The sequence below is a fragment of the Silene latifolia genome, chromosome Y (genome assembly GCF_048544455.1).
Source record: "Silene latifolia isolate original U9 population chromosome Y, ASM4854445v1, whole genome shotgun sequence".
Lineage (NCBI taxonomy): Eukaryota > Viridiplantae > Streptophyta > Magnoliopsida > Caryophyllales > Caryophyllaceae > Silene > Silene latifolia.
Window position 1 is genome coordinate 1882221 of NC_133538.1, and position 25067 is coordinate 1907287.

At 37.9% G+C, this 25067-nt stretch overlaps 1 non-coding gene across 1 annotated transcript; it reads right to left on the reverse strand.

Moving 5' to 3' along the window:
- Positions 1 to 24125: 24125 nt before the first annotated feature.
- LOC141635038 (small nucleolar RNA R71) lies at positions 24126 to 24232 on the reverse strand. The gene has a single exon (XR_012539746.1). It is a non-coding gene; the product is annotated as a small nucleolar RNA R71 (small nucleolar RNA).
- Positions 24233 to 25067: the final 835 nt, after the last annotated feature.

Genomic DNA, 25067 nt, shown 5'->3' on the forward strand with positions numbered 1-25067 from the left:
ATTAGGTTAATTTGTTGAAGTAGGTGAATTATTGGATGTTTTTCTGTTAATTTGTGTGCCATTGTTCATTCCTTGTGCTTTCTGGAGAATGGGAGATTAGATTTTTGAAATTGGAGGAGGTATTAGTAGAACCTAGAAGGTATTTATGGAATTATGGACAAACTCATGACCAAGGGTGGGCTTAGACCTTTATTAAGGAAATGTTGTCCTACTTACAAAGTTTACACTTATGAATTCTCGGCAACTTTGGAGAAACAGATGGATGAGAATGGGAGATGACTGGGATTACATTCAAATTTGGTGGGAAGGAACGAGAGCTTGATTAAGATGACTTGCGTTCAACCCTTCACATCGAACTACCTCATGATGGGGAATTCTCTTTGCTCACTGAGTCACAATGGAAGAACTTTTGGGAAGCCATTACAGGTAAAGAAAACAAAGAAGGCCACTTGAGCAATTTGATTTTCCATCCATTTCTTCAATTGTTACACTGTTTTATATCTATGACATTTTTGGGCCATAGTGAACCCACTAAGATTAACATGTCCGAGTTGAGCTACTTATGGGCAATGATTCCTGAGGCCAAGGGTATTCCGGATTGGGCTACTTTGTTTGTTGGTACGTGCCTTCCTATTAGAAAGGCTGCTGCAAGGAAGATTTATCAAGGGGGTATGATAACTCTGTTGTGAAACTATTTCAATATCAAAATATCTGCTTCTTGCTTGGAGGTAGTAGGTGACTGTGGTTTTACTTTGGATGGCCTCCGTGGTGCTTACATGTTTCGTATCAAAAGTAGAAGGCAGTCGTGAGGCCTTTGGCATTATAGTTTGGACCGCATATCTTACGTAAAACTCCCTAGCCCTGTGGGGGATCCTCTTCCATTTGGTCCAAGAGCGAGCGATTTCTACATTACTCGGGATGGTTCTATTCCAGACACTGTGTTTGGGTCAGAGGATGAAGGATATGTGGATGTAGCTATGCTGGAGAGGGATGAGAGACTTGCTAGTGAGGACAAAGAGGTTGGGGACTAGTGGACCGAGTCGGTACAAGAATCGACTCTTTCTGAGGGAGGTGGATGGGGCGATTTCTCTAGTTGGTGTACTATGGTGGATCGATGGGGAGACACTGTTGATGCTAGTTTGGTTCAGTTGGGTACTCAGTTATGAAGGCTAGAGGATCGATTGGAGAGCCACGATGATAATATGGAGGAGATTGACGACCATCTTTTGGAGTCCTTGGCTTATCAGCGATCTTTGCATCAGTTCTACTTGAAACGTTATCCTGGTGAGATTTCTCCTTTATCAAAAGAGATGTTGGCTGGCATACAAGAGCGAGAGGCAGCAAGGGTAGCTAGGAGAGCGGCACGTGCAGTGCGGCCCACGACCGTGCGAGTCCTTCCAGTTCTCATTGACTCATTATGGTATGATCTTCTTTCTTACTTATTTAAGTGTCCTTTGAAACATTGGGGACAATGCCATTCATGTGTGGGGAAGTAGATATATTATACCATTTGTATTATATGTATCATTTTATTTCATGTTTCGTACTTTAATTATTCATTAAAAAAAGAAAAAAAAAAAAGAAAAAAATAGAATAGGAAAAAAATGAAAAAATGGAAAAAGAAAAAAAAAAAGAGAAAGAAATGTATCCCGACTAGGTGAAATGTAACACCCCCTTCTTACCCGACCAAGGTAATGGGGAGATGTTACCTTCTCTGTTTCCTGAGGCGACAAATCGGAGATACGATAAAGAAATATTTATTATAAATGACAAGTTTAGTGATTACAAACCATAAACTAATGAATAAATTAAAACTCATGGCTACTATACTCATCTAACTAGTGATACTCATCTCGTGACTCATCAAGCTCGTCCCATCTCTTGCGTACTATTCAACAATCTGTATCTAACCTGCTCCCCATATGGCTAAAGGACATCATATTGATCAACACATGCCACCCCAAAAGAGACAGGTGATAAAACACAGACACACAAACGTCAGTTTCAATGAACAAATAAAAGACGACACAACTAAAGTGTGAACATGCAACATGACTACCAATGTGAATGATATAATACTAAAAGACCACCACCAGAGTACCGGGACACGCCCAGGTATACCGACAACCACACTAGTACCGGCACATGCCCAGACATACTGATAACCATAGACAGGTACCGGGACACGCCCAGACGTACCGGGTCCGGAAGCCAACCGGATCCCCTACCAGACGCCGTGTCTCAACCACACGCGTCTCTCCAAACTAAAGCCATTAATGTGCACATCCCTCTTGGAGTGGAAAGCTCCAAGAGGTGACTCAAGCGTAAGACGGTATCCCAACCGTCTTACGCCTCCAAAATAATCAACAACAACAACTACAACCACAACAACAACAACCACAACAATAATTCCTGAAACATATGTAATGACGACCAATGCATGAATCACAACCAACATATCATAATTGATGCGTGCTTTTTATATAAGGTTTTTACCCTATATTTACACGCATTTTTGTGTTATTTATGTGGCATCTAGCTACGAATGCCCCCAAATAGTCTACTTTGGTTTGTCTTGTAATATTTGTAGGTATGAGCCGGAGAGGAGCATAATCGAGCCTGAACCTGTCCCGTTTGCATACATTAAGAAGATAGAAGAATCGGATCCCGGAAATTGTCACCTAAGGATGCATGAAGTTGTTTCAAAAGATGTTTTGAGTTCATCCACATTGATACAGTGCTACTATGCTCGATCGATTAAGTTGACTGTTAAATCTGGTCGATCGAGTAACCTTTGATGCTGAAAACTCTCGATCGAGTACTTGCTTTACTCGATCGAGATGGGTGTTTACTGAGTTCCTCGGTCGAGTGCTTGCTTTGCTCGATCGAGATGTTTGACTTATATTTGGCTCGATTAAGTGGTATGTTTCTACTCGATCGAGAGTCTTTCATGATTATGCAATCTTTAAGATTTATCTTTCGGATATTTTATTTGTATCTTAGAATAAATAAGGGAGGAGAGAAAGACGGAAAAACTCATCTCTTCTCTTGGCACTTTACTCCTTAGACCTAAAAACTCTATTGCTAGGAATTACATTGTTCGGTTTTTTCGATCTTGAATTTGTTTATTAATTATTGCAATTATCGTTCTTGTCTTCATCTATTTTATTTATTGCTCTTTCTTTTGTTTCTTTAGTAATTAATTATCATGTTCAATATATTAATCTCGTTTGTCTTTATTGATTTCTCAATTTACGTTATGTATAGCTAATTTCCTATGCTAGGACATAAGGGGAGCCATGGTAATTAGGGAAGATATGATTAGGTGATTAGGCTTGGCTAGAATTAGGTTTGTGTTGTTAATCATTGCATTTAATAGCAAATAGCAGCTTGAGTCGACGGATTTAGCTAGTTGATTTGATACGCCTTGACCTAGATCGGAAGATTGGAAGGGGTAAGACCTGCAGTGAACATTAGGAAATTCTAATGAGGGTGAAAGCCAAGTTAGTAATGTTTTAAGGCGAATAGCGGACCGGAAGGACCTTTTCATTACCTGCAGACCGAGCTCAAGCTAACCTTTCACCTTAGATTTGATCTCTAGAAAACCATGGTGAACCGACTGTCCTAGCTGTTTTCTCTCTTTGGTAATTTCTTCGTTTATTGTTTGTTTCTTTATTGTTCTCTTCCCCTTTATCTCCATAGTTTAGAATCAAACAATTAACCGCCAAAGAAACGGTTACTTAGGTAGACTTAATTTAGCATACATTGTTCCCATCTCCCTGTGGATTTGATACCCGACCGCCTCTACTACATTTTATAGAGACCGATTGGTTTTATTTTTGATAGGGTTGCGACAGCCGTGTCAATTTTTGGTGTCGTTGCCGGGGAGACGGTGTTATTTTGTTTGCTTTATATTAATTTTGTCTCTAGCCTCAAGGAATTTATTCCTTGAGACTATTCTCATATTTTCCTCTAGTGCTATAGTTGTTTTACAGGTGATCCGTCCTAGAAGAGGGCACTGTAATATCTGATGTTTCACAACTTCGTTTGCTAAAATGCCTAACATCGCTAGTCACTCGGAGCCTACAGTAGATTCCTTACCCAAAGGTTTCCTACTTCCTACTACATATGCTGGTACCTTTGGAATTCATCCATCCTACATTCAGTTGGTTGAGAAGAATCTTTTCAAGGGAGTAGCTGGTGATGATCCGTGTAAGCATATGGAGTTGTTCACTGATTACTGCTCCACCATTCCTTTAGTTTCTTGGGTGACACAAGATAGGGTCAATGAAATTCTTTTTCCTTTTTCTTTGACTGATGACACCCGGGATTGGTTGAGAGATTTGGATAGGGAAGCTGCTGGTATTACTGACTGGAATTCCCTAGCTTTCACCTTTTACAGAAGGTACTTGCCACTACAGCACACCAACACATTAAGAGGCCAAATCACTAATTTTATACAATTGGCCACTGAAGATTTGAATGAAGCTTAGACTAGGTTCAAGAAGCTAGTTCGCTCTGTACCTCATCTTGGCTTCCAACAATGGTTCTTGTGCAACCAATTTTACAATGGGTTGTATGCCGATCAAAGAGCCATATTGGATGTTGCATCTAAAAGGAGATTTCAGAAGAATATTGAAGACAATATGGGATGACATCTTATTGAAGACATGGCCATTCGTGTAGCTGAGTATGGAAATCCCAGAGGAGGCAGGCGAATGAGTGAAAGAGATGGTGAATCTCTTGTAGCTGAGGTAGAGATTCATAACGCTAGGTGTGACGAGTCTGAGGGTCCGCCAATTTCGGGTGATCATGAGCAGGTCCATGCTATGATTGAGCAAGAGGTATTTTGTGGTAGATGTGGTGCGGAAGGACATGATCCTATTACTTGTATAGCAGAAGTAGAACGAGTCCATGCTTACCAACAATATAAGCAAGGGATTTCGTTCTCTAAACTTTATGAAGATTTAGCCATATCAAGTATCTCAAGTCCCACTAATTTGATGCCACAACAAGATAATTCTTCTTCTACAAATACAGAGATTACGGAGTTGAAATCCTTGGTGCTATCTTTGCCACTTCAACTCCATAAAAATGCGGAAGACAATGAGAACTCCATAGAGAAGTTGAAATATCAATTCACACAATTTGCATTCGAGCAAATGAATCATGCGAATCGATCACCTCCTTGCGACTGGATTAATGCAATTAATCTCCAAAGTGGTCTTACCTATGATGGACCAATAATGCCGGAAAATGCTGATTTATCTGTTGACGGAAATCCGGAAACTGTTTTGGAAGATCAATTTGATGAAGACGCTGCTGAACCTCGTCAAAGTTCTCGATCGAGTGATTTGGGCACTCGATCGAGCAATTCCTCCTTTGAAAGTTCTCGATCGAGTGATAAAAGTGCTTGATCAAGTAGTGCCGAAATTGACGACCTTGATCGAGAAGGTTATGTTCCTCGATCGAGCAGATCCCAAGAGAAAAGGTCTCGATCGAGTGATAAAAGTACTCGATCGAGTACATGCAATAGCGAAGACGCTGTTTCGAAGTCTAAACACGCTGATGTATCATTTTCCCCTACCGCGGAGATGCCAAGTTTAGACAAAGGTAAAGGGAAAAATAGCAGACCCACTTAATCTTACCAGAATTCTTTATCCGAGATGTCTGAAAGATGCTAAGGTTGAGCGACAGTTCGGTAAGTTTGTGTAGGTGGTCAAGAACCTTCAGGTAACCGTTCCTTTTACCGAATTAATTACCCAGGTAACTTCGTATGCGAAATTCATGAAAGATATTTTGACGCATAAGAGAGAGCTTAGTGAGTTTGAGGCTGTGGCCTTTATGGAAGAGTCTAGTAACTTAATTCTTAATAAAGCTCCGCCCAAATTAAAAGACCTGGGTAGTTTTTCTATTACCTGTGTAATAGGAAATGAAGTAATAGAAAAGGCTCTTTGTGATTTAGGAGCCAGTGTCAGTGTCATGCCTTACTGTGTTTGCAAGAACCTTAATATGAGTCACCTTAAAATTACTAATATCACCCTCCAGATGGCCGATAGATCAGTTAGACGACCCTTACGCATCCTAGAAGACGTGCCTGTCAAGGTAGGCAAATTTTTTATCCCAGTAGATTTTATTGTCTTAGACATAGCTGAGGATGCCAGGACCCCGATTATATTGGGAAGACCATTCTTGTGTACAACTGGGGTTATTATCGATGTCAAACAAGGGCGTTTGACTCCTACGGTGGCGGATGACGCTATCACATTCAGTTTGCCTTGTACACTTGCTAGACCAATGATAGAGTATACTTATTATTCATTTGATATCATTGATGAATCTGTTTACGTGGTCTGATCGGATTCCATGATAAGGGATCCACTGCAAGCTTTGATGTTGTTAGATGACTGTGAAGATAACCCGGAGAACAATGACGCTGTGTTGGATCTGCTTTAAGCTGTAATAGATGAGCATGAAATCACCAACGTTGAAGGATAAAAGGTAAAACAAATGGTAAACACTTCATGCGCTATTGGGGTAAAGGTACATGAGTGTAAGCCTTTTCCTTCTCATCTTAAATATGCATTTTTAGATGATATTGAGCAGTATCCAGTCATTGTTAGTGCTAAGCTTGATGATAAGCAGCTAACCGCTTTGTTAGCTGTTCTTAAGAAAAACAGAACGATGGGTTATTCTTTGGACGATATTCAGGGCATCAGCCCTGATATTTGTATCCACAAGATTGAGCTAGAGGAAGATGACAAGCCTTGCAGACAAGGTTAGCGCAGGCTGAATCAGAAGATGCAGGATGTTGTGATGGCTGAGGTAATGAAGCTACTTGATGTAGGTATTATCTTTTTTGTTGGTCATTCTAAATGGGTGAGTCCAGTTCAGGTGGTTCCTAAGAAAGGAGGAACTACTGTGGTTAAGAATGATAAAAATGAGTTGATACCTACTAGAGTTGTGACTGGTTGGCAGATGTGCATAGACTATATAGACAACCGAATGCCGCCACAAAGAAGGATCACTTCCCCCTTCCTTTTATTTTTCGGATGGAAGAAATGTTAGCCTCTCATAAGTTCTTCTGTTATTTAGATGGATACTTAGGGTTCTTTCAGATCCCTATTCATCCGGATGATCAGGAAAAGACTACTTTTACTTGTCCTCAACGTGTTTTTGCTTATCGTAGAATACCTTTTGGTTTATGCAATGCTCCAGCTACCTTTCAAAGGTGCATGATGGAGATATTTTCTGAGTATATAGAGTCTATTATGGAGGTCTTTATGGACGATTTCAGCGTCTATGGGATTAATTTTGATAATTGTTTGTCTAACCTTGATAAAGTGTTGCAGCGCTGCATTAAGGTTAATCTTGTGCTTAACTGGAAAAAATGTCACTTTATGGTCAACGAGGGAGTTGTCTTAGGGCACTTAGTTTCAGATAGGGGCTTCGAGGTTGATCGAGCAAAAGTGCAAGTGATTAAGCAATTGCCTCCTCCTGTTAATATTAAAGGAGTGAGGAGTTTCCTTGGACATGCTGGCTTTTATCGCCGGTTCATCAAGGACTTTTCTAAAATTTCTAAACCACTTACACAATTGTTATTAAAAGATGCCCCTACTACAAATGGAGGACCGGTGAAGGCTACGACGTCATGTATCGTCATTTGAAGGTGGCCCATGGCATTACTCGTGAATTATACCCGTGATATTTAAATCGAGTCTGTCAATTCCAATGATTTATTCCGTCGTCATTATTCAAGTCAAATAATTATGTAATTTAGTTACGGAGTTATCGAATGTATGTCGTTTCTATTACGGAATAATATAAAGCTTTTCGATTACGATTGCAATTTCGTTGTCACTATTTTTTTTAGAAAAAAAAAAGTCATAAGGGTCCATCAGGCCCGGCCCGACCCAACCCGCTTCCAGCCTGCCCCCAACCGGCCTCTGGCCTGGCCCGGGTCAGACATCTGCCCAGGCCAGCCAAGCCCGCCTCCCCCCTGGCCTGTTCAGGGCCTAGCCAGTTCAACCCGGCCCGATAACAGGTCTACCGAGGATATACCAGAAAACAGTAGTTGACCAAAATAAAATCTCGCCATCAACATCCAGTTTCGAGATCTGAAGTGGAGGACGATCAAGATTTGGCTCCTCCACTGATCTTCACCAGCATCGCACTCCACATCTTCCTCCACAGGATCAAGTTTCGTCTCAAATCGCAGTGGAGTAACCCTAAGATTAGGTTTCCTCAATGATTTGGGCGAATTCGATTTTGTATTATTCATACTAGTACTAGCAGCAAAAATAGGCGACTTTTTTTTGTTTTTTTTTTTGGTGAATTATTTACTATTATTATAGAGATTATTAGTGGATTTCTTATACTTCCCCTTAGAGAAGTTTAAGTCGTCGCAAAGAAATTAGAGAATCCTCTCTTTAACTTCTCTGTCATCTCTCAATAGGTATAACAAGTGTCCCATCATTTACAAATTGCAACTAGCTCATTCGTTAATTTTTAATTTGTCATTGGTATGATTGTATTCGATCTCTCAGCACAAATAAGGTTCATAAAGGGTGATAGTTATATGATCGCATCTACAAAATGAAATATTTTTTTAAATTTTTTCTATGTAAAGTTTAAAAAATAAAGTCATTATTCAGAATATTGAAAACTTTTAGACTTTAACGAGAATCAAATTGTTAGTATTTTTAACAATAGTAAAACTAAAACTAAGTATGACTATTTTGGGTTCGATAATATTGTGATACAGGAATATATGTTGATGCTCTGTATGCAAAAATAAAAATAAAAATTGAGGAACTATTCACTGAACTTGTTACTCTTTCAAACAGTCTTCATTTCAGGAAGGCTTTGCAATTCAGTCTGGTATCCGGGGGTCAACATGGTGTGCATTTCAGCTCTCTAATAGGGCACCAAAATCACAAGGCAAAATAGGGCACCAAAATTTTGAGTTCAATCCCTCCAAAAGGTCAAACATACACAGTGTATTATACATTTATCCTCTTTGTTTCCCACTTTCCTCCAATTCTTTGATTTTTGTTTTATTTAATTGGTTCACACTACACGGTTGTACACTAGTACACATCAGTCAAAATTTTTAAAGACATTTTTATCTTTCTTGATTTTTGTGTTTTTTTTCAAGGGATGATCTTTATCTTTCAATTTTTTACAGTAATTATTACATAATACGGTATTATATTGTGAGACACTTTTATTGTGTAAAAACAACTCATTAGCAATGAGCGAATAGTTATTTTATAAAAATAAACGTTTCATTGTGTGATACCGACATTTTTGTTTTACATAATCTCGGATTCTTATACTTGGTTGTACCATGCTTATGGTACAATTGGATGTATAATCCTATTTGTGAAATTGTGCAATTTTCTCTAATAGTAACAAACTTTTTTTTTTCTTCTTTACTTTAACAAAAATTTAACTTTCATTATTTAGTCTTTTAATAATTACTAGATTTCCTGCACGTGCATTGCACGGTAATTAAATAGTGGTATAATTTTATGTGAGCTGATAAAAAATGGAAGTTTTTGAATCTGAAAAATATGTCTTTTTTCATAGAAAATGCTTACTATAACCAGTGTCAAACATCTCTTCTCTATATAGTAAGGAGTGGAAATAAACATTCAAGCACACATAAAATAAAAAAAAATCAATTAGAGACTTGTGTCTTTTGTATTGTGACTTGATATATATATATATATATAAAACTGGGTTAGAGCGTTGTGGATGCACCACGTGTCCTATACAGCCTTAATGACAATCATTAATTACAGCTAATCATTTAATATAAGCATAATAAATGCTGTATAAATCTCAGCAAAATATTAATTATAGTTTAATAAATTTATTATAAAATTACATAAAAAAATTACGGTAATTTGATTCTAAATTTAGTAAAAAATTATTTTGATAAAAAATCTAAAATGTAAATAATTATGTTCATTGCGAAAAATGCTTTCAATTGAGTATAATTTTGATTATATTTATTGAAATATTTTGATATGTAGAGATGATTAAAATGAGTGTCTCATGATATTTTACATTTACGTAAAAAACATTTTGAGAAAGTTATAAAACTTAAACCATTAAATCCGGTAAGAAAAATATATATGAGAGAGTCATTGTATTTATTAAAAACAGAACTTAAAGAAAACTGGTAAGAGATAAGTTTTTATAGTATTGAGAATGAAAAAAATTAATTATATTGCGAGAAATTGAATATATATAAGATTTTAATAGGTTTAAATAGTGTGATAAGGAGTATGTATTTACACAGTAACACATTGATCGCGAGTACATTTAAATAAACAAAACAAAAGTAATGATTATTAAGTAATATACACTACAAAATAAACACGGTAAACTGACGGAAAAAAAACCGTCAGTACAGCCTCTTTTCCGTCAGGAACAGCCAGTCCTGACAGTTTTTCCATTATGATTGAAGCGTCACTAGAAATGGTCACAGAAAACAGATTTCTGACGGTATTTCCGTCACATGGTAGCCTTCTGACGGTTATTCCGTCAAAATATCAAATTTAGGCAAGTCAACAAAATGTTGACCAGTGTGACGGAAAAACCGTCAGAAATGAGACATTCCTGACGAAAATTCCGTCAGATAAGACAACAAATTTGTTGACTTCTGTGACAGTATTTCCGTCAGGAGATGCCCCATACTGACGGTTTTTCCGTCACTTTGGTCAACAAACTGTTGACTTCTGTGACGGTTTTTCCGTCAGAAGTTACTCAATCCTGATGGTTTTTCCGTCAGGACTTATCTGGGCAGTAGCTGGAAACAGCGGCTTGCTGCCCAGCCACAATGCGGATTTTGCATTGTTTTTACGCACCAAACCTGCAAAAACCAAATACAACCGTCGACCGCCAAGCGGGAATCCATTATCATGTCGACCGCATGAGCGGGAATCAAGAGTAGACAACGAAAGCATCGATAGAAAACCGAACACGATTGGAAGACTGAAGTTATTACATAAAAGTTAAAGGTCAAATTTTTACATATCTCATAAAATAATATCTTTTACATACCAACTAAACTACTAAAATCCATAACCATAAATGTCCTAAGGTAGCCTTAACTAAACTACCAACATAAGAACATAGACGACGGTACTAATAATTACCTAGAGGCTCAATAAAGTCACTACCAAAGCCATGCCCGCCATCCTCATTGTCTTCTCTACGGAAAGGGCGGGCGAAACCGGAGCACGAGGAAGGGGGTTGAGATGCGCGCATCTCAGCCATTGCTTGTTTCATTTCTGCCATTTGCTGAGCTTGGAGACGGACTGTTTCTTGAGTGGCGCGCATTTGTTCCTCAAGACTTTGTCGTTCGGCTCGTTCATTGTTTATTTGGGTGGCAAATTGAGTATACTGGGTAGGAGTGTAAGAGAATGATCGACGAGTACCTTTATTAGACGAACGTTCATACCATTGTTCGGCCGCTACATCACCGTTCCCGAAAAATCTTCCACGATTGTCAAAACCATCGACCGCTTTGTAGAACGAACGGTACTCGTTTGTAGCCTCTCCGGGGGGCGTTGATCGACTCATCTCTTCTGGATAAACGGCCTAAAAGAAAAACAAATAAGGAAAAAATGATGTTATATTTATAAATGAGGAAAATATAATAAGTATTAACATTATGAATTAGAGAAATACAATAAATATTAACTTACGTCGGTCTTAGCAGCTCGAGGATTAACCCACTCGCCCTTCTTGTTTTTCTTGGTCTTTGTAAACAACTTGTATGGTGTGGCCGACTCACCCTGAAAGTAGCATAAAAACGTAAATTGATTATATTCAGCAATCAATACTTGTAACCAATTTGTGAAAAATAATAAATTTGGAGGGAGTATAATACTTACCAATTCCTTGAAAGCATCGGAGCAACTCTTACGGCTAGAGTATGAGTGCCTAGTGCTTTCCCGTCCTTAGCACCCGACATTCTATTTGCCTTATTTATCTTAGAACTTTTGGCAAATTCAGGGTCTTTTTCTTCTCTTTCCTTCAGATTCACCCACCAAGAGAGCGGTACCCAATCGGGTTTGTTCTTTAGATACTTGAGTCCATTAATAAGCTTGGTAATCCGCCTCGTGACCTCCTTTTGCCAATCATGCTTAGGGTCATACTCTTTATCGACGGACTTCGCATGTTTCTATTTCAAAAACAAGTGTTTAATTAGTAATAGAAGATGACTTTAATTAATAAAAATAAAATAAAAATATTAACGTAAAGTAAATAATAGGTAACTTTTAAATTACCCTAAACCAATTCCACATCTTCAAACGCTGTGCTTGGCTCGCCTCACTCCATTTGGTGAAGTACTCTTCATCTGAAATGTTATTTGTGAACAACCAACTGACATATTTTTTTATGCACTTGTCATTCCACCTGAAAATTAAAACAAACATATATTGAAAATTTAAATAAAATGATTTGAATGATATATATTTCATAAAGCTAAAAATAAATTTTAGAACACTTACTATTTACCATCTTGTTTGTGTTGTGATAGAATTATCTGTATATTATCTTGTTCTGGATTAAATGTCTCAACACCCTCGTCATCATCATTATCAATCTCATCGTTCTCCTCGTTACGGCGACTTCCCCCACTACTGCTCTCTATCAACTTTCGAATGAAACCTGCCATATACTGTTGGACCTTTAGTCCTAACTAATTGTTTTGATAATGACAGTAATGATTTGTATGTGGACTTAATATTATAAACATGTGCGTGTAATTGTGTTCTTAAGTCTTAATATAGAAAGGAACAATTACAATGATGCAAGCTTGAAATTTGGACCAAGAAGGTACAACTTCAAATACACTTGATCGATGTATTCAAGCAAGATCAAGATTAGAAATCAACCACGAGACTCAAGATGAGAGACTTGTGAAGAGACGATTCGTTTACTGAAGATCTACTGAAGATTAGATAGTATAGGTCGTCATCCGGTAATGGTTTTACTTTGTTTGATTTAAAGGTTATTGAAGTTATGACCTAATAGCCATAACTTCATTGCTAGACAAAAATGATGCGTTAATTTTTGGAAAATATATTTTTAATGGTTTATAAAAATAAGAGAGTATTTATTTTAATTGGAATTAATTAATAAGAATTTAAGTTGAATAAACTATTGGTTTGTAACACGATATTTATATCGTCATGCAACCTAGGGCTTTAACTAAATTCTATCTCGATTTGTTGTGGACTATGGAAGCAATAGTGGACCGAAGGAGGCCTAAAGGCCGGCCGAACCCTAGGGAGGCCGAAACCCTAGGTGGCCGAAACCCTAGGAGGCCAAACTCCTTCTTCCTTTGCTTCTTACTTGTTCATCAAGTAGTTTAGGGATTTATTATTCCAGAACATTCCTATGCCCTAATTCCAGAACATTCCTAAACCCTAATTCTCTACTACTATAAATACTCTCATTCATTTGTCATTTAAACGTGACACACACATCTACACTTTTAGAGAGAAAAATATTTTAAGAAAAATAATTTGAGCTTTAATTCTTATTTTCCAATTTGCTTATACAAAAATTGCGCATCAATTTTGTCAATCACTCGAAGAGAAATCGTTATAGGATACTAAGTACACAAGATATTGTACTCACTCGCATAACGTGAGATTAGTATTTATCGTTGTACTTTTCTTATTAACGTAAGAGCAACCTAGAGTATTTAGCGATACTCAATCTGAGTTATAATCATATAGTTGATTATACGAGTGGATTGATAATTTTTGTAATCCGTAGAAAGGTACTAAAAATTATTAATCGAGAATAGTGGACGTAGGTTTCGACTTGTGAAACTGAACCACTTCAAAAATTCTGTGTGTCTCTCTTTATTTTTGTTATTTCGATTTTGCATTTATTATTAGTAATTTAATTAGTTGATTTAATCAATAAAATCAAATAATTATTTTATATCATATAGATCGAAAAAGCGGTCACCGTTTTTAATACTCAATTCACCCCCCCCCCCCCTCTTCGTATTCGATCAATAGACTCCTCAATTGGTATCAGAGCCTCGTGCTCTTCATAAGCCTAACGGCTAGAGTCTGATCTTTTTTTGAGTCTATTTATCTTTTTTCCGCTGCATTTATTTTTTATCAAATGGATTCCAAACACCTAAAGTGTCATATATTCAATGGGAAGAACTATGGTTTATGGAAAAATATGATGACCCACTTCATTAAGGAAAATGACTGGGAGTGCTGGTTGATTATCAAGAATGGTACGAATAAGATCTTACTTGCAACCAGTAATGGCACTACCGTCGAAAAGAAAGAAGAAGACTATATTGAGGCGGATTATAAAAAGGCTGAGAAGAATTCAAAAGCAATAAGCTTATTGCAAAACGGTATGATTGCTACTGAATTCGATCGTTTCTCAACCAGTTCATCTGCAAATGAAATATGGGATGGTCTAGAATTAGCCTATGAGGGAACCACTGTTGTCAAAAAGCAACGTATGGCATTACTAATGCGAAAATACGAGCTGTTTGCCATGGAGCAAAACGAGTCAGTTGATAGCATGTCCTCTCGCTTTTCTAGCATCATCAATGAGCTAAAGAATTTAGGAAGAACTTTTGACTCCGGGGAAATTGCTAGAAAAATACTCAGAAGTATGTCTCGCAGATGGAGATATAAAGTATCTGTCATAGAATAATGTAAGGACCTAACTTCGTTATCCTATCAGAAGCTACTTGGAACCTTAATGGCTCACGAGATTACTCTGAATCAGGATGAGGAGGAAGCTGGCAGATGGCCTTACAAGTTGAGTCTAGTAAGATTGATGATTCTTCAGATATTAAAGATGAAACTGTACTGTTTGTTAAACGTCATAGGAAAAAGCCCTTCTTTCAAAATCAAAATAAGACAAATAACAAATCAAAGCAAACTCCTAAGTAAACTTCTGAGTCAAAAGGGTCTTTCTCTAATCGTGGATGTTTCAAGTGTGGTGATAATGATCACATGATCAAAGATTGCCCTACATGGAAAAAAATTAAAGACAAAAATCAACGTGACAAAACAAAGAAGGAATTCAAGCAAGTTATGATGGCATATTGCTGGGGAGACTTGGACTCTGAAGATGGCGAATCCGAAGAAGAAGAAGAAACTGCCAATTGATAAGTGCATATTTTATATACTTTTATCCCCTATATTAGCTCCATTTTATTTGTTGTTTAGCACTTATCATAGTGTCATGAGCTAATATTTGTTGTTCTAGTGTATTTGCTTGTCTTAACATGTTTTTGTAGGAATCTAAGCATTTAGAGGCTTTTCCTATCATTTTGTACATTAAGTCCACTAAGCTAAACAAAACCTAATATTGGACTAGCATGGAAGTGTTTGAATAGGTGTTTGCATGAAGATTTGTTGGATTGAAGTGAGAATTGCAAATGTTGCCAACAATCAAAGTCAAAGCCCAATGTTCAAGTCCAAGTCAAGGTGGAAATCATAAGATTCCAACAAGCTTAGGATGCTCATTTGGATGTTCATAGAAGGATTTATGAAGCATTAACCGGGTGCATTAAGGATCATATATCGCAAACATTGGATTCCTCAAGCAATTAAGTGCGGAATTAAGAGAAAATACCCGGAAAAACACGACCCCGATCGGGGCCGCATGCATCTAGGATATTTACGTTTCTTTCTCCTCTCCTATAAATAGGAGAGGTATTCTAAGGCTTTGGGCATCTCAATTTTACGTCTCACGTTTGTTCTTCATAGCCTTAAGCAATATAATCTCTCAATAGTTTTCTCATTAGTTTACAATTTAGTTAAGCTTGTAGTTCATCAAACATTTGGTTCTAAGTTATTTCAAGCATTTGGTTTAATTTATTCTTCCATACAAGTTCTCTATTATTAAGGTATTTCTATTTCTAGTTTACATTTTATATATCTATTTAGTTTATACTAGTTTATAATTTAGCACTCTAATTAGATTACTCTAGTTTATTTTATTTCACATGTTAAAACATTTAGTTCATATAAATCACTCGACCATGTTTATCATTTTTCTTTATATAGTTTACAATTTACACCTTAATATGAGTAGCTAAATCTCTTAGTCTAAGGGCTAGGAGAGCCATGCAAAATCAAATATATAACATGTTTAAATAGGTTAATAATAATATTGTTTAAATTGCTTCTATCACATGTTTGTGCCATAATGTTTAATCTTTGTTTAAGGCCTTATTCAATTGATTAAGTTTGTTCATTCGTTCTATAAGTCGAGAGGCATGGAATTGAATTAGACAAAGCATGTATAGTAGGACGACCTAGTCATGGACGAGAGTTTCTCTACGACCCGGTCTATGGTTGACACTAATATTGTAAGGTGGGTGTCTCTAAGCCTAAGCAATTGACAATGTTATTAGTACCGAATTTATCATGATCGTATATTTACCCTTGCATGTGTGACCCGAACCCCTTAGACTCTCTTTTATCATATAATTTACATTACAATTTTTATTAATCATCAAACAAAACAATCAAACCAAAATTGAAGTCGACCTTGATAAAAATCTACCCACAGCAATTCATAACGTAATTCCCGTTTCCTTGTGGTTCGACCCCTATTACTACATTTATTTGTGTTTAGGGAATTTATCTTTGCATAGGTACGCGATAAACCTATCAAATTTTGACGCCGTTGCCGGGGAAACGGTTTTATTGCTTTTTGAATTGTCGATTTTATCTTGTTTTCCTTTGTCTTGAGGAACACTTGTTCCTTAAGACCGTGTTCCTCAAGACCGTTACTTATCACTTCTCTAGAAATTGTTGTCTTATGCCCAGGTCCTCTCGTAGTGGAGAATTGCTTTCACCGGATTTCGATCCCGAGAAAACATTTAGGAGAAGACGACGTTTTTGGAGGGAAGTGAAAGAAGCCACTCCTCCCATACAAGTTGAAAGTGCTAGAAAGTCTTACTTAAACGATCTAGAAGCCTTTGAAGAGGAGGAGGTTTCAAGTTTATCATCCCCACCATCATCACCATCTACTACCAAAAAGATGGTGAAACTTTCCAATCACTCAAAGCCCACCGCGGCCATGCTTCCGGCCGGAATCACAACCAATCAAATCACCGCGCCGGATGATGCGTGTCCTAAATATGATGTTTTACACCCTATTTCACACGCATTTCAGAGCTCAATTATGTAGTTTATGCTACTATTTTCCCTATTTCCGTCTACTTTCGTGTTTTTGTATAATATTGCAGAAATGTGAAGAATCCAGCGGAAATCAAGCCGAATCCGTCCCTAATTACTTAGCATTGCATTTGACATAGAGTAAAGACTCGGGAAGCAAACTTGTTGCGCATTTCAAGGCCTGAAAGATGTATTTGCGAGAGTTTTAGAAGCGGAATACCAGCTACAGTGCTCTATAGACTGACCTACATGGTCTATAGACTGTCAGAATGCTTCTCGACAATGCAGGCTGCTTCAGATGGCTATATCTTGAGTTCTAGATTAAATAATCGAGTGATTTCAATTGGGGGTGAAATCTTATCTTTTTAGCTTTCCAACGCCGCGTAGAACGCATGATTTGACCAAGTAACGAAGACATGACGACTGTTTTAAGATCGGTGCGCGCTGCAGGAATCGTCAGACTGCAATTCTGTACAGCGCATGTCGTCGATCGACTGGCCCCATTGGTCAATCGACCACTCCACGAGCTGATGCGCAATTTAAAAGACGAGAGACCGAAGCCTAATTGTAATTAGTTTTAGGAATAGGTTATGTTATTTTCCTATATAACGTAACTTTACCTGCTGCTTGACACATCTATCATTCATTAGCTTAGTTTAATTCAGTTCCTATAATACATTAATGATTCGTAGTTAGAATTCTCAACAAAGTTCTCATCTTATTTTCGGATTCATTTCTTATTCCTTTGCTTCGGTAACTTTATTCCTTAATTTCAGTTTACTTTCAATTCTTCCGTAGTTTAGTTCTTGCTAGTTTAGTTTTCCCAAAGCCAATTTATCGTTTCATGTTGATTATTTGTTTAGTTAATTCAATTATGAGTTCATTTGCTTTAGTTGTTAATTTTACTTTTATTATTATCGCTAGTATGTCTAGCTAAATACCCTTTGCTAAGATGTAGGGGATCTATGGTGTAGATGGCATTAGAATAGGTGACCCCGAATTAGGGCATGGTCGATCAACTGGCTTAACTAGTCGATCGACTAAGCCGTGTGGTCGGTCGACTGAAGTAGTTGGTCGATCGACCAGACCGTGTTTGATTAGCGTTTGTTTGATTCGTTAAGTGCAATATTTAACAATGAGACCGAGAGGAGACTTGTTAGATGCTTAGTTTTGACCAACCCGTAGATCGAGAGATAGGGAAGGGCATTAATTAATGAATTAAGACGACTAAATTGCTGAGATCGAGAGATAATGTAATTTAGGCTTTAGGAATCACTAATCGGGACGAGAGCTAGCATTAGTGAGACTTAAGGACTGGTAGCATAGGCCGAAAGGAGCTACTAGTTAACTTGGACCGAGAGGACTTGTTTTACCCATCCTACGCGACTGTATTTCGGACTTACCTAGGATTATGTGCCATCGTAGCTATAGTGAACTGACCATCTTAGCATTTCTTTTATCATTGTTTACCATCCTTATTTACTTTTATTTGTTTATTTAGTTTATGTTTTTAGACTTAGCTATAATTCATATCAACCCCCCCCCCCCCGTACCGTTAGACTGAAATAAAAGCAACTATAATCTCCCTACCTCCCTACGGATCGACCCTTACTACCACTTGCTAGTTGTAGTTTGGTATTATAAATATTATTTTTGGTGCACACAACGACAGGCATCAAATTTTGGCGCCGTAGCCGGGGAGGCAACGCTAGTTTTAGTTGTTTTTAATTTTAGTCTTTCTTTCTTTAGTCACAGGGAACTTTGGTTCCTTGAGACCGTACTCATGTTTCATGTTCTAAGTTTTCCACATGAAGAGGATGAAATATTTGGTGCTTATTTAGCCAGAGTTTGGGAGTTTATTGAGCCCAGATGAGATGCCTTTTCTGATCTCCAAATATGCTGCACTATTGTCCGGCATATGAATGACCTTACGCGAGCATACCCCGAGTCTATAGGTAAGTGGGATTTCGAAGGAATCCCCGTATTGAAGTATTAGAATTCTTTAATTGGTTTGCTACTGAATCTCTTAAACCCAACTTTTCTCTTCATGTTGACTCAGATGAGGGGGTGGGTGAGACCTTAGAAACTGATTTAGGAAATGCTGACGGAGAGATAGAGGAGACCATTAGCGTGGTTGATAATCCTTTTTATGAGGATAGTTTAGAACCCCTTTATTATTCTTGCACTGATAGTGAGGACGATTTGGAGGATCTCTTTGAGAACCTCCAACTTGATGAGTCTAACGAAAAGAAGAGTGAGGAGGAAAATTTTGACAGTCTTGAGGTTAATTGGGATGTGTATGACGATATTATAGATGAACCTATTATAGAGGACCCGATTGACCCATTTCACTTTACCGCCCCTTTCATTTGGGATGATTATCCACCTTCTCCTTTAGATGACCAGATTTCTCCACCTCACAGTTCATACCCGTCTGAGCATCTTAATTCTACTCGCGTTATTTTTGAGTCAATTGCTCCTGAGCTCTCTATTTCTCCACCTGTGGTTAACTTGAGCTTTTATATTCCGTCTTAGCTAGAGGGCAGAATTATTTTGTGGATGATTTTAGGAGCTTCCATAGGAAATTTGTTAGGCTTAAATGTTTTTACATTTTGATTTCCTATGTTATTTCTATCTTATGGTGCTACTTACAGTTTTGTGTAGCACATGCGCAGATGTATGATAGGTTGCTGAGAGCCTTGAGTTGTTTTGTTTGGGCTCCATTAGAGTAAGCTGCTGAAGAAAAAGAGGTCGAGCGGGACCTGTCTGAAACCAGCGCTAGCCGGGAGGCAACCCGGATGTGATTTGTTTAGTTTTGCGAATAAAATTCGTAGTTGTTTAAAAAAATAAATAAGAACTCTTAGTGTGTGCTTAGTTTAATTTCAGTCGTTAGACTGTTATAATTGGGTTTAGCGCAATTTTGGGCGTGTTTTTATGTGCATTTACAGGTTATTAGACCAAGTTAACTCAATTCATTGAGTTAATCCGAAGAAAGAAGCTGTTTCGTCAAGTAGGTCAGTCGATCGACTGCCCTCAGCAGTATAGTACCCTCTGATCATCATGAATTGGTCGATCGACCAGGACCATCGGTCGATCGACCACTGTAGCTGCTTTACTTCTTTCTTCAATTTAATTCTTTGCACGTAATTTACCGCTTCATTTTTGTTTTCTCGGATAATGCGCGGTATATTCTGTCTTTTCAAGTACTTATTGGTAGCACTGCTGGCTACTGAAACCTCCTAGCTCACGCTGGTTTGGGGAGGTTTTCTTTTGCTGCGCTTAAAGTCTTGTGAGTTTCCGAGCTCTTACTTCATGTCTTTTTTACTTAATTTTATCGCAAATTCCCGTTTTCCCTCTTATTTCATTATATGATTTTCCACAATGAGGACATTGTGTGATTTGGTTTGGGGAAGGGTTTTGCATTGCATTCATATGTTTTATTGCATTTCTGTTTCACGTTTGTTGCACTTCAGTTTGCATTTGTTATTTCATTTCTCTTATATATACAGAAAATCAAAAAAATTGAAAATTTCAAAAATTCAAAATGCACGTTTATTTTAGCTTATAAGTCGAGTCGGAACGATAGTATTTCAATGATGACATTGCATTTTCAGCTATTTTATGCATAAGCCTTGCTAATTGACATGTTATTAGTAGAATCATTTGCATAGTCTACGAGTTTTCGTTAAATTCTTGCTGGACATGAAACTTGACTTAGATTTTTGGCAAACTACATCATTTTCTGAGGTTTAAAGCCTATAACTGGTGACATCTATGACCAGTTCATCTAGGATTGTGAGTAGTTACTTCTTATGAGACATGTTACATTAATTTGCATAAATATGAACTTAATCTACTTAATACCTGTATGCATTCGGGTTCGTGGTTTGTTGACACATGTGGAAGAGGTCATCCCTTTATTCATTTTGCCCATAAGCTTCACACTGCCAAAAATAGCCTTTTTGTCCCGTTAACTACATCCTACATTTAGCCTGCCTTTGTCAAGCTAGTAGTTTACGTTTACGGATTGTTACTTCATTTTTGGTAGCTAATGCTCATTTTGAGATGAAGTTGGGAAGAGATGGAAAAGGGAAGAAAGAAGAGAAAAAAAGAAAAAAAAAAAAAGAAAAATGATTCGAAAAAGAGAAAAAGAGTGCTGTACTGTAGAGGACGGTCGATCGACTGCCCATTTCGGTCGATCGACTGAAACCCGAGAAAGAGAAAAATAAAAAATCACATGGTTTGAATATTTATGAGTTGGTGATTTATACTCCCATGTTTCATTTGTATCTTATGGGGAGTTATTTAATTACGGAGATTGTGAGTTTTGTGCTTGAAAATTAACACCGTTTCGATTGAATTTTGAGCAAGGATTTGGGATGATTTATTAATTTGGTTCCCTTAGTTACTAGCTTGGCTTTTAACTCTGTTTTTATCCAAATTCGTCTTAGCCCTTCTTGCCCATAGCCTCACATATCCATATTTACCTCGGCATGTGTCATGGTCATCTGTTCGGTTGGAATGCATATGTACGGTTGTAGGGATTACTTTCACATTATATTGCAGGCATGTTCTTATAGGTCGTAGTTAGGTGAGTGTCATTAACAAGATGAATTCTTTCTATCTTTTACATATACTCACCTGTGCTTATGTGTGATATGAGCGACCCGTGAGAGTCCATAATGATAAGTCTCTATAGATGATGGTTCAGCAGTTTTTACCAACTTCATAACTCGTTTGCATGATTCATATTGCTAATTGATTGTTAATTCTAGCATTAAACTGGTTTAGGCTTTACAGTTTGCATTTCGCTCTGAGATTGAACTCGTTCCATTAGGTCTTAGGATCGAGTCTAGTTCTTGCTTAGGGACAAGCAAGGGTTTGGTTTGGGGAAGTTTGATGCGTGTCCTAAATATGATGTTTTACACCCTATTTCACACGTATTTCAGAGCTCAATTATGTAGTTTATGCTACTATTTTCCCTATTTTCGTCTACTTTCGTGTTTTTGTATAATATTGCAGAAATGTGAAGAATCAGCGGAAATCAAGTCGAATATGTCCGTAAGTACTTAGCATTGCATTTGACATGGAGTAAACACTCGGGAAGCGAACATAGTGCGCATTTCAAGGCCTGGAAGATGTATTTGCGAGAGTTTTAGAAGCGGATTACCAGCTACAGTGGTCTATAGACTGACCTACATGGTCAATAGACTGTCAAAATGCTTCTCGACATTGCAGGCTGCTATAGATGGCTATATCTCGAGTTCTATAGCAGATAATCGAGTGATTCCATTTGGAGGTGAAAGCTTATCCTCTTAGCTTTCCAACTCCGTGTAGAACGCCTGATTTGACCAAGTAACGAAGAAACGGCGGCTGTTTTAATATTGGTGCGCGCTGCAGGAATCGTCAGAATGCCATTCTGTACAGCGCATGTGGTCGATCGACTGGCCTCATTGGTCGATCGACCACTCCACGAGCTGATGCGCAATTTAAAAGACGAGAGACCGAAGCCCAATTGTAATTAGTTTTAGGAATAGGTTATGTTATTTTCCTATATAACGTAACTTTACCTGCTGCTTGACACATCTATCATTCATTAGCTTAGTTTAATTCAGTTCCTATAATACATTAATGATTCGTAGTTAGAATTCTCAACAAAGTTCTCATCTTTCGGATTCATTGCTTATTCCTTTGCTTCGGTAACTTTATTCCTTAATTTCAGTTTACTTTCAATTCTTCCGTAGTTTAGTTCTTGCTAGTTTAGTTTTCCCAAAGCAAATTTATCGTTTCATGTTGATTATTTGTTTAGTTAATTCAATTATGAGTTCATTTGCTTTAGTTGTTAATTTTACTTTTATTATTATCGCTAGTATGTCTAGCTAAATACCCTTTGCTAAGATGTAGGGGATCTATGGCGTAGATGGCATTAGAATAGGTGACCCCGAATTAGGGCATGGTCGATCGACTGGCTTAACTAGTCGATCGACTAAGCCGTGTTGTCGGTCGACTGAAGTAGTTGGTCGATCGACCGGACCGTGTTTGATTAGCGTTTGTTTGATTCGTTAAGTGCAATATTTAACAATGAGACCGAGAGGAGACTTGTTAGATGCTTAGTTTTGACCAACCCGTAGATCGAGAGATAGGGAAGGCCATTAATTAATGAATTAAGACGACTAAATTGCTGAGATCGAGAGATAATGTAATTTAGGCTTTAGGAATCACTAATCGGGGCGAGAGCTAGCATTAGTGAGACTTAGGGACTGGTAGCATAGGCCGAAAGGAGCTACTAGTTAACTTGGACTTACCTAGGATTATGTGCAATCGTACACGACTGTATTTCGGATTTACCTAGGATTATGTGCAATCGTAGCTATAGTGAACTGACCGTCTTAGAATTTCTTTTATCATTGTTTACCGTCCTTATTTACTTTTATTTGTTTATTTAGTTTATGTTTTTAGACTTAGCTATAATTCATATAACCCCCCCCCCCCCTCACTGTTACCGTTAGACTGAAATAAAAGCAACTATAATTTCCCTACCTCGCTGCGGATCGATCCTTACTACCACTTTCTAGTTGTAGTTTGGTATTATAAATATTATTTTCAGTGCACACAACGACAGGCATCACCGAACTTCGAGATCAAACCGGCTTTCATTAGCCTTGTGGAGAGGAAGCAATTTGGGGGAAGTCCTTTGGAGGATCCCAATTTGCATGTGCAAAACTTTTGTGACTATTGCTCCATGATCTATCAAACGGGCGTCACCCAAGCCCAAATAAGGGAAATACTTTTCCCTTTCTCATTGAAGGACAAGGCCAAGCTTTGGATCAATAGCCTTGACCGCACCGCCATGGGAATCACCAATTGGGAGACTTTGGCCGTTGCTTTCTATCAAAAGTTTTTCCACCGGAGAAAACTCAAACTTTGAGGAGCCAAATCACCGGATTCCGTCAACAAGCTCTTGAGAGCTTATATGAGGCTTGGGAGAGGTACAAAGAGCTTCAAAGACAATGCCCACATCATGGGCTAGATGATTGGTTTCTAGCAATAACATTCTACAATGGATGTTGTGCCGAGTCCCGAAAGATTCTTGATTCCGCCAACAATGGGCGGTTTGATCAAATTGACACCGACCTTGCTCATGCCACGATCGAATCTATGGCGGTCCATGATGCTCAATATGTCAATTCCCGAGTTGTGCCATCCCAAGGTAAAGATGAATCCTCTAACAACTCCATTTTGCTAGCCCAAATTGCCTTGCTCCAACAACAATTGGCGGAAAGAGATGCTAAAGATTCCATTCAACAACTAAATGTCGTGTCTTCAACAAGCCAAATCATAGTTTGTGATGGTTGTGGAGGTGCGGGTCATTATGCCGCTCATTGCCGAGCTCCTATCGAAGAGGTAAATGCTTTTCAAGCTCTAAGACAAAGTTTATATCCACCGGGTACATTTTCCAACACTTATAACCCGAATTCAAAATTTCATCCGAACTTGTCTTACACTAGCAATAATGTGCTTAACTCTCAACCCCCACCACAACAAAATGCCTATGTTCCTCAACAACAAAAGTATATCCCTCCACCTGGTTAATAAAATCAACAAAGGCCCCCACAAAACAATTACCAACAAAATCCACCACAAAATACCCAACAAAACAATCAAGGAGTTGGTAAGCTCGAGGGCATGATAATCCAAATGCAAAGGGAACTATTGGCTCAAATTCAAAAGAATGATCAAGCTCATAGTGCCGCGGTCAAGATGTTGGAACAACAAGTAGCTCAACTAGCCGCTTCTATCTCTTAAAGGAAGAATGGTCAACTACCTCCCCAAGGTGAGCAACCAAATGAAACTGTTAATTCT